This window comes from Megalops cyprinoides, chromosome 20 (assembly GCF_013368585.1).
Source record: "Megalops cyprinoides isolate fMegCyp1 chromosome 20, fMegCyp1.pri, whole genome shotgun sequence".
Classification (NCBI taxonomy): domain Eukaryota; kingdom Metazoa; phylum Chordata; class Actinopteri; order Elopiformes; family Megalopidae; genus Megalops; species Megalops cyprinoides.
In genome coordinates, this window is record NC_050602.1 from 21,049,507 (window position 1) to 21,063,538 (window position 14,032).

Genomic DNA, 14,032 nt, shown 5'->3' on the forward strand with positions numbered 1-14,032 from the left:
CAGACCCACGCTCGTGAATCGCACACCAGCTTCAGAGAAACCGACTCGTTCATTACATTGCATTACATTCTTTTGGCAGGAGCTCTTATCCAGAGCAACTTCCAGCACAATGGAACATAAGTGTATCCATTCAGGTTTAACAAGCGACAGTGTCAGACCAGGCTGACAACACTCCCAAGCTAGCGAGTGTGATTGTAACACTATTCTTTCCGCCTACCGCAAGTTAACTTGTGCAACCCGTTTGCAATACTACATGTGAAACGAACAGCAAGTAGTACAAGTAGCAGGTGCTAGGGGGCAGGGATTGAGGTGAATCCGAGACGCAGTCTGAAGGGGTGAGTCTGCTGTCTGTGTCAGAAGATAGCCAGTCATTCTGCTGTCCTGACCCCCATGGGGAGTTCATTCTACCACCACTGCTCAAAGAGGGTTGCTGTGTCTGTGATCCTCCTCAGACTCACAAAGTCTCTCTACCCATAACTAAGCTCTCATTCAAATGACATTCATCCTTATCTTTGACTAGGGCAATCTTTTTTTCTTTTTTTGGTGAAGCACCACAATTACTGAAAAAAAAAACGCTAAGTACTGTTCCATGCTAAAACAGCTACAGTTTACTTCTGCTGTCTTTAGATTTTTGCTCAGAAAGTACCCCTTATTCAAGCTGATGTACAAGGCCACATTTTGCTAGCTATTCATTGTCCTCCTACAGAGAGCACAGTACAGACAGATCAGTACCTACACTGATCTGTCTGAGAGTCTGCAAAGTACTCACGGGAAGAAATAGTTCAGCTTCACTATGTTGACCAAAGGTAAATAGTTACTGTTGCTATAGTCGTTGTGCTTCCCCTATACATTGCAAATTGGAAACCAATCACTCTTCCTTCTTTTGTGTCTAGGACTCCTAAAAAGGTGACATTCCATAAGCTGAAACCGCTGTGCTTGTACGTGAAAGTATGCCTGCTGGTTTCTGTATGTGCGCAGTAATACTCCAAAAACTATTTTTGCACAGGGCCAGAAAAGCATAAAGTAAACTACATTAAAAAGTACAATGTATGCCAGCTGTCAGGAGACAGTGCTGGATCTTTAACTGAGCAGTAAAGGTAAAGTGGCTTGCCTGAAGGCACAGTGGCAGTGCTCCACTAGGGATTCAAACTAGCAACCTCATCCTGAATGGAGTGCTAACACGATTACAGACTCTTTCTCACACAGTCTCTCTCTCAACATCGTTCCTTACAGTGCACAGAGCTGGGCAGACTGGGTGGGGAGATACAGAGTAGATATGGAGAAATAGTACTACAATGATAGTTTAAGTAGGCGAGACCTGTGCAGTTCAAGTGCAGCTGACCAATGCTCACCTAGTCATTTGCCAGAGATCAACGTTTTTCTTAGTAATGGAGTAAGCAGTATGAGGATATGTATCATCTGAACCTGCAAATGAGGTGTCTAATGGGTTTTGAGGAGATTTATTTGTACTGTTGCAAAATACAATCAACAGGCGCAGTTTCTGGACCACCTGGTGTCTTCAATTTTCTTTTCCTTTCTTGGTGACCTCTTGCATTCACCTTTACATGTTTTTTAAACTTCCATCTCTCTCTTTCAGTTTTTTTCTCTCTCTCTCTCCCCCTCTCTCGGGTTATTTACAGACTCCATTATTTTGAACATTAGAAAAAAGTGGTAATTTTCATCATAATTACGTTACTATGGTAACCGACTTCCTAACCACTCCATAAAATCAGAGAACCATAGCGTAAGCGTTATTAATACACCGTCTTAATTGGCCATTTCATTTTTTTTGTTTAAGAGAACTTAAATGCCTCAGTTTTACTGTGAAGAGGAATGTCAGGAGGTGAATTGGAAGGGATGTTTCATAAAAAAATGATTACGCCATTAGTTAATTGATCTTACCAGCGTCTCTCCAGAAAAAGAAGAAAAGCTTTTAAGACTTGTGGTGCAGGCCCCACAAGAAATGGACTTCTTTCTTATATAGGACTGAGGACAATTTCAACCAATGAGAACACACACTTCTGCGCCTTTTCCTCTCACCTTCAACACTCACCTCTGATTGGGTATGCCCTCTGGCTGAACTCTGATTATTAAGATTAAGCAACGCCGAGGCCGCATAAAACGGAACAATTCCAACGTTCGAAAACAACAAAAATCCTCCCAAACCTGACTGCGGGAATGCACTCTTTAGAGCAGACGCAGAAGCTGCAGGAATCTATGGGACTCTCGGACTGCTATGCCACTGCTGTGCCACTTTTAGCTGTGACCTTTCCGTTGAGAAAATCTCAGCCATTTACTGGTTATTCCAAAAATTCATTTTTAAATCAGAATTGGTTGTAAGAAAAAGCTGTATACAGGACCTGACGGCGTAGCATAGTGGGAAAGAGCTGGACTTGTTAATCTCTTGTTACCAAAAGATTGCTGGTTCAGTTTCCCCACTGGGGCACTGTTGTTGTACCCCTGTTACTCTCAGTAAACATCCAGCTGTATAAACGGATGACATGTAAAAATTATAGCCTATGAAAATTGCTCTGGATAAGAGCATCTGCTAAATGCCAATAATGTAATGTAATTAGCTTGAGACTCCAGATTTAAGGCTACAAACAGCATCCCTTAATAGAAACGTTCAGAGAGAATGATGGCTTTCTCTCCAAACCATGTGCTAAGCTTATGACAATACTTTACAGGTAAGCAAATCGAGTGAGTGAAGGTTATCAGCTGAATTAACATAGCATAACACGCTGTTGCTGAAAATGGATCCAGTAAGGTTAGTTAAGGCACTCATTCCAAGCACAGGCTGAATCCTACAGCCAAAGACTTAGGAGGAAGGAGGCTGGGCTGTGTCCTTAGCCAGCACTGACCTAGAGTCTGCAGCATGGAAAACAACTGCCTTTTTTTCCACCAGGGGTGGGGTGGGTTACATAACCCAGGGTCCCCTCCTCCCACTGCTTGTTAGCACCCTCGAGCTGTTTTTGAGGCATTGCAAGTCACTCAAATGATGTCAGCGGAGATCCTCCAGTTAGTGTTTGCTCCACTGTGGTGCAGTATGGGACTTGTAGTGTGAAAAGTAGCTGTTTCCTGTGTCCGAGTGTTCTGGAGGGATACGTTTGTTGTATTTCAAATGGTCCTTTGCTAGTGAAGATGGTGTTAAGGCGAAGCAAGCTTTATGTACAGTTTGTCATTCAAAATGGTGAAAAGGGGAAAAATGCAAAAAAAAAATACTAAAAAAAAATGCATCTTGGACTACAGAGATTTCCCACCAGCGCAGTCACAGTACTAAAAGCAATAATAGGAATGATTGCAGCCACAGCAATAATGGTAATAATAGACTGAGTGTACAGAAGTGTCAAGTTGGCCTCAAAGTGCATTAGGAAAGGCTGTTGCCATGGCTAGGCAGGGGAAAAAAAAGAACACCCAAACAACCTCTCCTCTCTTTGGCGTAGCGTGTGTGTTGAGTCTTTTGTCACTGGTGAGTGCACACAGAGACAACGCGGGGAGGCAAAGGCAGGGTTAAACGGCCTGTGAAAAAGAGCAGTGTAATGAGGGAACAATGAGAGTACATGAGGATACAGCTGAGAGGGGGCAGGAGAGTGTCCGTACAGACTCGCTAATGCTAATACCGTGCATCACATTAGCCAGAAAAAAAAAGCAGATATCCCTTGTGTGCTTAGCAGCTTGAAATAACAATCAAATTCGGGCTTTATTTCCTGCCCAGGGATTGCGCAGAGTGGCGAGACTATCATTACTTTCGCCCTCGCATTAAACGGCCAGGCATGCTGGGATACGGGTCCGGGGAGCAGGGGAATTTCAGGGATCGAGGTCGAGTTTACATGTGAGGGCGAAACTGACATCTTCCGTGAGTCATTCTGTGACAAACTGTTACATTAAGGCAACTCAGCTGGCTGCAGAGGAGACCTCTGTTGAACTTCCTTTTTCATACGTGACAGCGCTTAACTCTCCATTTTACTCTCTTAAAAGGAATACTGTATTTATTCAGCTCAAGGTCACACAGGTTGGGCAGTTTTCACATTTTCACATGGAGGATATGTTACATTAAGATTTTTAACTGATATTGAAAAGTTTGTATTTTTAAATTTTCTAGATTCTTTCATTTTTAGAGTATCGTTTAACTAAACATATCTAGTTGTAATTCATTTTAGTTTTATTTTTTTGGCACACCTCTTTTGTGTGATTCCTATGTATTGCTTCTTGTTGGCTTTGTTTGCACAAAGTGCAATCAATTTTTATTGTCTGTACTTCAAGCCATTTCTTCTTATAACACCTACCACTGGTTAGGACAGAAGAAAATGCTACACACGGCCTGATTGGTGAAGAACTTCACATTCATTTCCCAGCAACTTTTAAACGTGATTTTGAAAGTGATCATGTCTGCTGAAGAAAAGGGGAATTGCAGGACAGAGGGTGATGTGAAAGCACTGTCAGTGCAATGATAGGGAAAAAAAGAGCAATGGCAGCTCCAAAGAGCTGCACATCAACACTCAACCGTCAGCTGAGTTAAAACTTCACCTTCGCAACCCTTGACTGTATCGGACATTGATGCACGTTATTGTGCATCAGCCTTCCTTTTAAAGTGCTCTGATGAGTGTGCGCTCGATGGATTCTCTCCAGCTCCCAGAACTAGTGAGGATTTTCAGTGCTCCATTGAGCTGCTGATTTGAGCTTTGAAGAAAAAGAAAAAAAAAACATTACAAGGCAGAAGTATAAAGCAGTTGAATGGCACAAGTATGTCTTCCATAAGTGTGGAGATGGAATGGCACACCGTCTGACCCAATATTTATTCTGCACTGATGTCCAACATATCCATATGCTTATAGCTCTCACTCCAGGGCAGCAAAAGGCTGTTTTTTCTGTTTTTTCTATGGTAAAATACATCCATCAGTGCTGGTTGTTGCAGGAAGTAAAAAGTTCACACACACACATGAAAGACAATGGATATATAAAGAGAACTAGGGAGGTATATCCTTAAAAGGGCCCAGGCTCAGAGTAGTCTCAATGCTTAGAGGTTAAAGGTCAAAACTCAGAGTGTTAAATGTCAGGATGTAAAGGCTGCTCTTGTCCAATATCTTGTTAAGGCCACTGCAGATCCTCTACAGGTGTGTCTGACAAACATCAGAGGGTCCATAGAGCGTAACCGGGAAGCCACAGCTGGAAAAGTGGTTCGGGACGCAGTCAATGTGGCCGTACGGTGGGTGCCCGACAGTCTGGTGAAGCAGCTAGCTGCGTTCCTCAGGGATACATCTTATGACAGTGCCATTGATGATGGAGCTTGGAAGTTCACGGTCATCATGGCCAGCATGTGTAATCTTTCATGCAAGTGTTCAAAGTGTTCCACCAGCGCCAGCTCCTCACCACTGAGGCTCCCTAGGTAGGCCGGACCTGTTTCACTGCCACCTTCATCAGGTCTCTGAGACTCATCTCCAGCTCCTTACGGCTGTGCCTGTATGAACGTGTGGATCACTGCCTTTGAGGCCTTCAAGCTCAGAAACAACGTGGCCTAAAGTACCAGGCTCTGGGAGCTGAGGGATTCTATGGTACTTTGAGGGAGGAGAGATACAGACACAAGCTACATTCATTTTAAAGCTTAAACATTCATGCTTACCCGCCTACAGAGAGTGATAGCGCTTTGCAGACACAGGGCTTCCACATCCATGGGGTAATTGTACAGGCTTTAGGTACAGAATCACATTTCCATGATAGCCAATAGCCGTTTTTCCACACCTAACCCGCTGTCACTGTAACTTTCTCCCTGCAACATGGTCACAGAGCCTGGTTGAATTTCTTTAGCATTACTTAGCATTTTAGACCCAAGTCAAATTACCTGTCCTGTGACTTAGCTTCGTCTTCCTGTTGGTAATAATAGTGGGAAATGATAGTGGGAAGCAGAGCACCTCATCATTTAACTTAAAGGAAATGAATGGGTATGTATGAAATCACCAGGGACTGGAGGAAATGAGACCTGGAAAAGAATAGCACAGATACACGAAGTATCTGGTGGGCATGGCGTTCAGAAACAAAGGAAATGATGAAACCATTGTGCCGTTCAGCCGTGAGAGAAGCTTTGCCTCTTTGGCCAGACATCGCTGTTTGCAACAGGAAACAGCAGCATAAAATGTGAGTGGCTGTTATCTGCGTAAAGTGCTGCTCGCCGCCGCACCATGACCTTCTGTCGGGCTCACATGCCATGACAGCACACAAACAATGGATCGGGACCAAATAACACTGCACTGGTGCATCCCAGCAATACAATCAGCACCCCACTTCAGCCTGAATGGAGAGCAGCCATCTTTCATTAATTGTTCACACAAAACAACTTCAAACAATCCCAGGACTGGAGATTTTGCAACCCCCCCACCCCCTTACCCCCCACCCCGCCTCCTAAAAAAAAGCCGCTCACCATTTAGACATTACCTCTGACTGTAAAATAAGATGCAACACATAAGATGATTGAAATGCATTGCCTTTCTACAAGTGCCAGCTGTGTCCCTTTGATAAGAAAGTGTTCTGCCTTTTTTTCCAACCTGAATCTCCGACAGAAATCTAAACACTGTTTTCCAGCGACGGGATCAGAATGAGAATAAGGGAGCCCGGCTTTGTCCTCTGCCATTTACATGCTGCTGTCAGCCCTCCATCAACTCCTTTCCCACTTTAAGGGATTTTTTTGAAGACATCATCGCCCTCTAACAAGCCTGCAAACTCTACTTGGCCGACACTGGAAGATGACTGTTCAAGAAACAGCAGCGTTCCTCACCCGCTGGCTGATTGAGGTTGTGTTCGCATCTGAAGTATTTCCAGCTGTCCTCAGATTCGGAAGTTAATGCCAACATGTGAATTTTCACCTCATTCTCTTCAGGAGAGTGAATGAAATTCGCCATAGAATTTAAATTAGGCCTGAGTGATGTGTGAGGCAGTTTCCACATTCCACATCATCATCATGCACAAGTAAAAACAAGCATGCCCTCCTGTGATATTGAATCCTTGTGAATCTCTTTTCAGATATTGGACACATATGATTAAATCCATCTAACCGTATAACATGAAGACCAATGGATCTGCATAACAGCCACTCTAAACTGTGAACAAGCAAACACATTTCCACTCAAGGAGTCTATTCCTGGTACACTTTCTGCCTCCTATGAGGACCTCAGATTCTGTGTGGAAAACCACTTTTTGAGCCAAATCAGATGTCTGCGTTTCCCTCTGTTTCAAATAGTGGTTAAATGCTCATATACACAACAGTATTAGGAGATGGAAGAGTAATCACTGGGTTCATGGGAAATCACACTCTATCATTATGCTCCTGCAGTACATACAGTTTTACACTAGGGGCCGCAGCAATTAAAAAGTGCCTGTTCAGCCCCTTGGCAGAAAGTGCCTGCTTGCCCTGCCATTATTCATCGATGACACAGCACAAAATAGTTCACACATATATATAATTCATAACGTTTTTTATGAAACTTTGCAAAGAATGCTTTTTTTAAGTAAGGAAGGGAAAGTCTGTCATAAAAGAACAGGTGAATTATTCAGCCTGTAATTTGAGTGGGTGATGTGAGGGACGTGGGGGACTGGAGGTTATGTACACAACAGAACACAACACAACACAACACACATCTGTCATTAGATAATACCAGGCAGATAATACCAGGTAAGCTACAATAGGTGTCTCACAGAGGGACCAATATGAGATCTCAACTCTCCACCCCCCTCCCTTTTTGTCCTGTAATTTGCCTCAAGGTATGACAGCTTATTTCTCACAATGACCGTTTCTAGTAATCTGGGGCTGCGTACTACAATACCATTTTCAGGTGTATGTTGACTGTAAATAAACACAGTGAAGTTGTTGCCAATGGTAACTTCATTTTAAACACAGAATATGCTTGTTATTGTGAAAGTGTGCTGAGTCTTCTTTTTCATCTGTGATTTACAAAAACTCTGCAAAAACAAAACACTTTACACAAATGCAAAAATTAGAGAGGCTTCCGTGTTAATAATGCTTTCTTACTATTGTGTAGGCTTGATCAAGAATCATTGAACAGACTCACCATTCCGACAGACCTTTACCTTCCTGTGCTAAACGTGTTAAGGGAAAATGCTCCATTCTGCACACAGGTGTGTGGACCTTTTGTACTGAGCAGCACTACTTAAGAAAATGCTCTACGAACACAATTTAGACAATTTAAAGGACTGAAAAAGTCACTGTTTGGTTGAAGCATTAGTTAGATGAAGCCTCTTTGCCATTTTACAAATCCTGTGATGTAATCAGAAATTCTTTGATGCAAGTTTCTTACTCTTTAATTTTGTTTTCCAGTACATTTGTAGCGTTACTGTTATTGTGGTCGGCAACAAGACTGTCTTAGATCCATGAACATGAATAAGATATTTGCATATAGAGCTAGTTTAGCACCTGACAAGCTATATTATTAGTGTGTTTAATTGGTTGTGTGGGTGTCCATATAATGATGTCTTTGGTGGCATCAGGGGTATTGAAAAAAAACAGCACCATCCTCTGGACTTCAGGAAAGTGAAATACCCGAGAGAATCTCACACAGTAGCTGCTTGCGCAAAAATCTACCTGCTCTAACACACCTTGCATTCCCAGGACACTGTCTGCACACACCACGCTATGCCGTCTGAATCAGGGCAAACAGACATGATGTCATTTCTGTAGAAAGAAATTACCAGAGAGATTACTTCAACAGAGATACAATTCAAACATTCCTATTATGAAAGCTGTGGAAAAGCCCTCACAGTAGGAATCATTTTTTATGTCAAAGGTAGTTGAATAACCTAACTCCCCACTAAGCGTTTTCTAGCTTCCCCTTCTTCCACATCTCTCTCTCTCTCTCTCTCTCTCTCTCTCTCTCTCTCTTCCTCCCTCCCTCCCTCTCTCTCCCTCTCTCTATCTCTCTCTCTCCCTCCCACCCTCTCTCCCTCTCTCTCTCTCTCTCTCTCTCTCTCTCTCTCTCACTCTCTCTCTCTCTGTCTCTCTATCTCTCTCTCTCTCTCTCTCTTCAGGAGTGTTTCTCAGGCACCATCACCCACTAGCTTGGGGATTTTTGTTTTTGTTGTTTTACTGCCCTCTGGCAAACGTACAAGGTCAGACACTTTGTGACAGTCAGCTGTGAAATACACACTGTAAACCAGACACATTTGACCAGTGTGGTCTCTTGCTGTTTGTGATGGAGACACATATTTTTAACCCATCAGGGTAGCTCATCCTATTGACTACATTAGCTGACCATAACTCAAAGCTCTAAATTCAGCGAGAATCTCAGAGTGAAGCTAAAGCAGAGACAATGAAAGCAATGAGCCAATCAGATGATTGTCCGATTATTGAGTCTATACACAGCATAACGCCACAAAATCAGATGTTGTATTTGCAAAATTTGGTATCTATATGTGAGTCTGGGCAGCAGTGTAGCATAGTGGTAAGGAGCAAAACTCGAAACTGAAAGGTTGCCGCCTTATTCCGTGTTGGGGCACTGCTGTTGTACCATTGGGCAAGGTACTTTACCCAGAATCGCCACAGTAAATATCCAGCTGTATAAATGGGTAACATGTTAAAAACTGTAACCTATGTAAGTCGTTCTGGATAAGAGCATCTGCTAAATGTCAATAATGTAATGTCATGAGTCTACAGACCTTTTTAGCTGTAATTTGCATCAGAATAGAGCACATGAGTACCGCTGCTTCCAAACGAAAAAGGGGAGGCCTATATCTAAAGCATGTTGACTAGTTACAGTGATCAATCCACTTGCAGTCTGTATGGAAGGTGCTTTGTTCGAGAATGTCATTGTGGTAAATCAGGACAAGGAGCTGGGAAAGAAAGCTGACATGGCCAGCCCGAGCTTTCTGCTCTTGCCCTCCTCCGCCTGTCTCGACGAGATAAATGCAGGCGGCACCCTCAACACCTTCCTCAAAGAGAGGCCGGGAGGGGTAAGAGCAGCTTGTCTCTTCCAGTCTCGACCCAGAGTGACATTTCTGCTTCAGTTCCAACTTCCTGCCAAAAGTGGCAATCTTTTAACTTTGTTTTGTGTTTTCTGCCAAATGACAAGGTTTAGCTCGGATAAGGAGCACGCTGCAGCTGCATAGGTCAGAATAAATAAGCACTTCAGTTCATGGTTTGTCATCTTAATCTTTTTTTGGAACACATGTAAGAAATGCACGCTAAAAGTGGGTTAAGTTCATCTTTATTTTGGCTTGTTCTTGCCCCCCGTCTTCCATTTGGTTTTGTTTATTGCCTATATGGGCATCATTTTGCTTGCCCCTCTTCTTGCCACCTTCACAGGGAAGAACTAAAGAAAATATTGGATGAGGATGAAAATACTGCTCTGGCTTAGCTTGCTATGGATTTGGTGAAACTTGCTTTCGTGGATATCAGCCACTACTACAAGTCCCAGTATCCTTTACCTCCAAACCAATTTAGCAAATTTAGTGTGAAGGCATTTCCCAGTCATTTAACGTTTATATTCAGTTTCCGGGCCAAGGCAGGAAATTTTGACACAGTCATACCAGGGTGAAACTTTTTCACTGAACACTAGATGGCGCCAATGACTTTTTATTTAAGAAGCACTGCCGTTGTTGAAAGTTGTAATGTCCTTTGCTTGACCCAGTCCAGAGTCATTTATCAGTCATTCTGGATTATACAATTTAATTATTACTGTTAAACAGACCACGATGACCTGTATGAGCCTCCACAGAAACCTGATGTAGGATCAAAGTGTGCTGCTTTAAAAGCCTTAATTGCATGATATAAAAGTTCCTTTGAGCGTACCAGAAACAACTGGATGTAATATCAAGGGTGTGGAGTGTTTTTAGTGAAAGTGAAGTGAAAACAGAGTGCACAACAGTCATTAGATATGACCACACATTCCCAGTTTATCAAACCATCACACCAAAGACATTTTGGAGCTCTGTGTTTACACCTGTGTGTTTGTGCATAGCACCTTGAGACTGATTATCTGACTCTGTTGGCACTGCAGCTGGGAAAGTATCCAGAGGTGAGACATCTCTCCACTGAGAGTGTAGGCACCTATTTATCATATATATTTTATGACTTTGTCATCCCTCCACTTTTCTGTCTTCCTCTTTCTCCACATCTCTCTCTCTCTCTCTCTCTCTCTCTCTCTCTCTCTCTCTCGTTAAGTCCCTGTGAGGGCCCTCTGGAATTAATGTCTGTTCTTCCTTTTGCTGATGTCATTGTGTGTTGTGTCTTTTCTGTTTAGCTTTTGTTTTAATTTTCTCTTCAGTCTTTAGTTTTGGTTTCCTTAGTTTTGTTTCCTTTTTTGGATGAACGCCTTGTTTTATGGCCTAAATAAAAGAGGCTTAAAAGTCTCTGTCTCTCTCTCTCTCTCTCTCTCTCTCCCTCTGTCTTGCTCTCTGTTTGTGTGGGAGGTATTATTTAAAGATTCTTTGCTGATCCAATAGAGAGCTGTGGTTTGTTTGACGAAAACTTAACTGAAAGTGTTTTCTGGGACAATTTCAGCATGTATAAATCAGCTTGTCATAGCTGTGAGCCAGCTTTGTGCTCAGTATGTAAAATGAAACACTTTCTCTCTGGTTCTTTTCCAACATTTTTTTACCCTTTTTCACCTCAAAAACTGAATAATTGCTTAAACCCTCTCCCTTATTACGTGTCTGCGAGGTGAAACAGTGTTAATTGTTCAGAGAACAGCCCAACGTGGCCTTTAAAAACTGCTGATCCTCTCGTTTTTGAAACACAGCACAATGGCAGGCAATAAATCTGAAGCCACAAAGTCCAGAAGATAACAATACCACAATCAGAGGGTCAAGCTAGGAAAAGAGGAAAGATAGATAATCAATTAAATCTGAAGTGCTCAAAGGTATGCTTTATTATTTTCTTTAAGTCAGAATCAGATACAACAATACTTACTTTACACGTATATTACATTAAAGATTGATTTTTATTTGATCAAAGTCGGCGGTTTGAAGTTGCTATATGAAATGCATGTTTTCTTCTTAGTTTTTCTTTTTTACTATTCGAACCATACTTTCACCTTAAACCAAATGGCAACCTATCTCACCTTGCAGGTAACAAACCTCTATTTGTCACAAATGAAAGACGCAGCATCCTTTCAGCAAAGGTTACCTTGCCAAGATAGGATGGTTTCATACATCATGTTTTTTCATCTCTCATACATTTGTTTTCAGTAATTTGTTTTCATTGTCAGTGGTTTCCTTGGACTGATATTTTAAAAGGTTATTTGTTGTTTTGGTGTTTACAGTACAATTGTCATTATTCATTTGTGTGTGTGTGTGTGTGTGTGAATGTATATACATATATATATATATATATATATATATATATATATATATATATATATATATATATATATATATGCACAAATACATACACATTTACATTTCATGTGTTTACACTGTATATACACATAAAATGCTATGTTGTCAGGAAAATATCAATAAGTATGCATACCAATAAATTAAAAGACTGATGTTTGCAAAATGATGTTACGGCCCAGCAAACATGGTCCCTGGCTTTTATCTCCTCCTAAGAACACCTTGGGAACATTCCATTGCCTTCTGTAATGTTAGACATATGTGAGGTAAAATTAATGGGTCTGTGTTGAAAGCAAGGCTCTCTCTAAAGTGCACACTTGGTCCGGTGTTCAGACTTTTTAGGGGTAGGTGATGCTACATGCTACATGTTATTGGTAGGAAGAGAAGCTGAATGTTGAAAAAACATCCCCTAAGTTCACTCCTGGTCACAGTGTTCAGCACCATGTTTCTGCTTTTCCCTTCTCGTCATATTGAATTTGACAGAACAGCCGTGCAGTTGGTGTAAGAAGCTCAGCACCACAAGGTTTTAAGCACCAACATGTGAAAGGTTGTTATTCACATGCACACACGCACATGCACACGCATTCACGCAAACTTTCTTGGCTGAGGAGACGGGTGAAAAAGCAAGCCTTGTGTGCTTGTGTCCCTCTGAGTTCAAACACAAAAAAGGACCAAGTAAACTAGGTGTTTTTATGAAAATAACATCATTCAGCCAAATGTTGTACTGCAGCTGTATGTATATCCCCCATATTTTCGCCGTGGAAAGGTATGTGGTGTTGAAGTCTGTCTCTGCGATTCTTCACACTGCAGATGTTAACCCTCTTGGGTTTTTTAACATTCCGTTCTGCTCTGACGGACAATAAACAGTTTTATAGTCCTATTGAAGCTGTGGTCGTGGTGCGTATGTGTGTATGCGTGTATGCGTGTGTGTGTGTGAGAGAGAGAGAGAGATTTACAAAGAATGGATCCTAATAATCTGAGTCCTATATCATTTCAAATGTGCTTTTGCATATCACAAATGGTCTTCTTCAAGTAAAAGGTATGGAACAGAGACAAAAATTGACACCTTGTTTTTCTAAAAAATATCCATGTCCAGCATGTGCTGTCTGTCGGGTCTAAAATGTTTGTGTGTAATATTATTGTTGTAAGTATTTGCTTAGGAGGAGCTGAACTGAATGATGATCCAAGGCACAATAGTGAATTCAATTCAACTCCAGGATTCAAATCTGAAACTCATTTACATACTTAATTGCTTAATTACACATTAGAGTACAGTACTTCAAACATTGATCCAAACACCTGTGCAATGAAGCATGCAAATACTGTGTAAATGCTATCTGTGTACACTTTGTTCAACACTACTTCATATGATTATTCATTTACGTCCTACCCACATAATATTTAAACTGTGGTTACACTGTGTGTTCATACTATGTAACTGCTGTGTAAGTATATGTGTAAAAATTATTTTAAGTGATAAAGGTTTTATATACAGGTTTAATGTAACTACAATATTTAGATCTGGCTAGTTGGTACATTAGGAGTGATAGATAAGAGTGTTTTTAAAGCTTGTGCCCCAAGTTGGCATGGCATTTTACAGGCTAGTTCAGAGTAGTGCTTTATTTTGTATGGTGCTGGAGCTGGACAGGTCCTGTAGGTTTGTTATAGGGCAAGAACAGTAGGTTTGTAAGACACA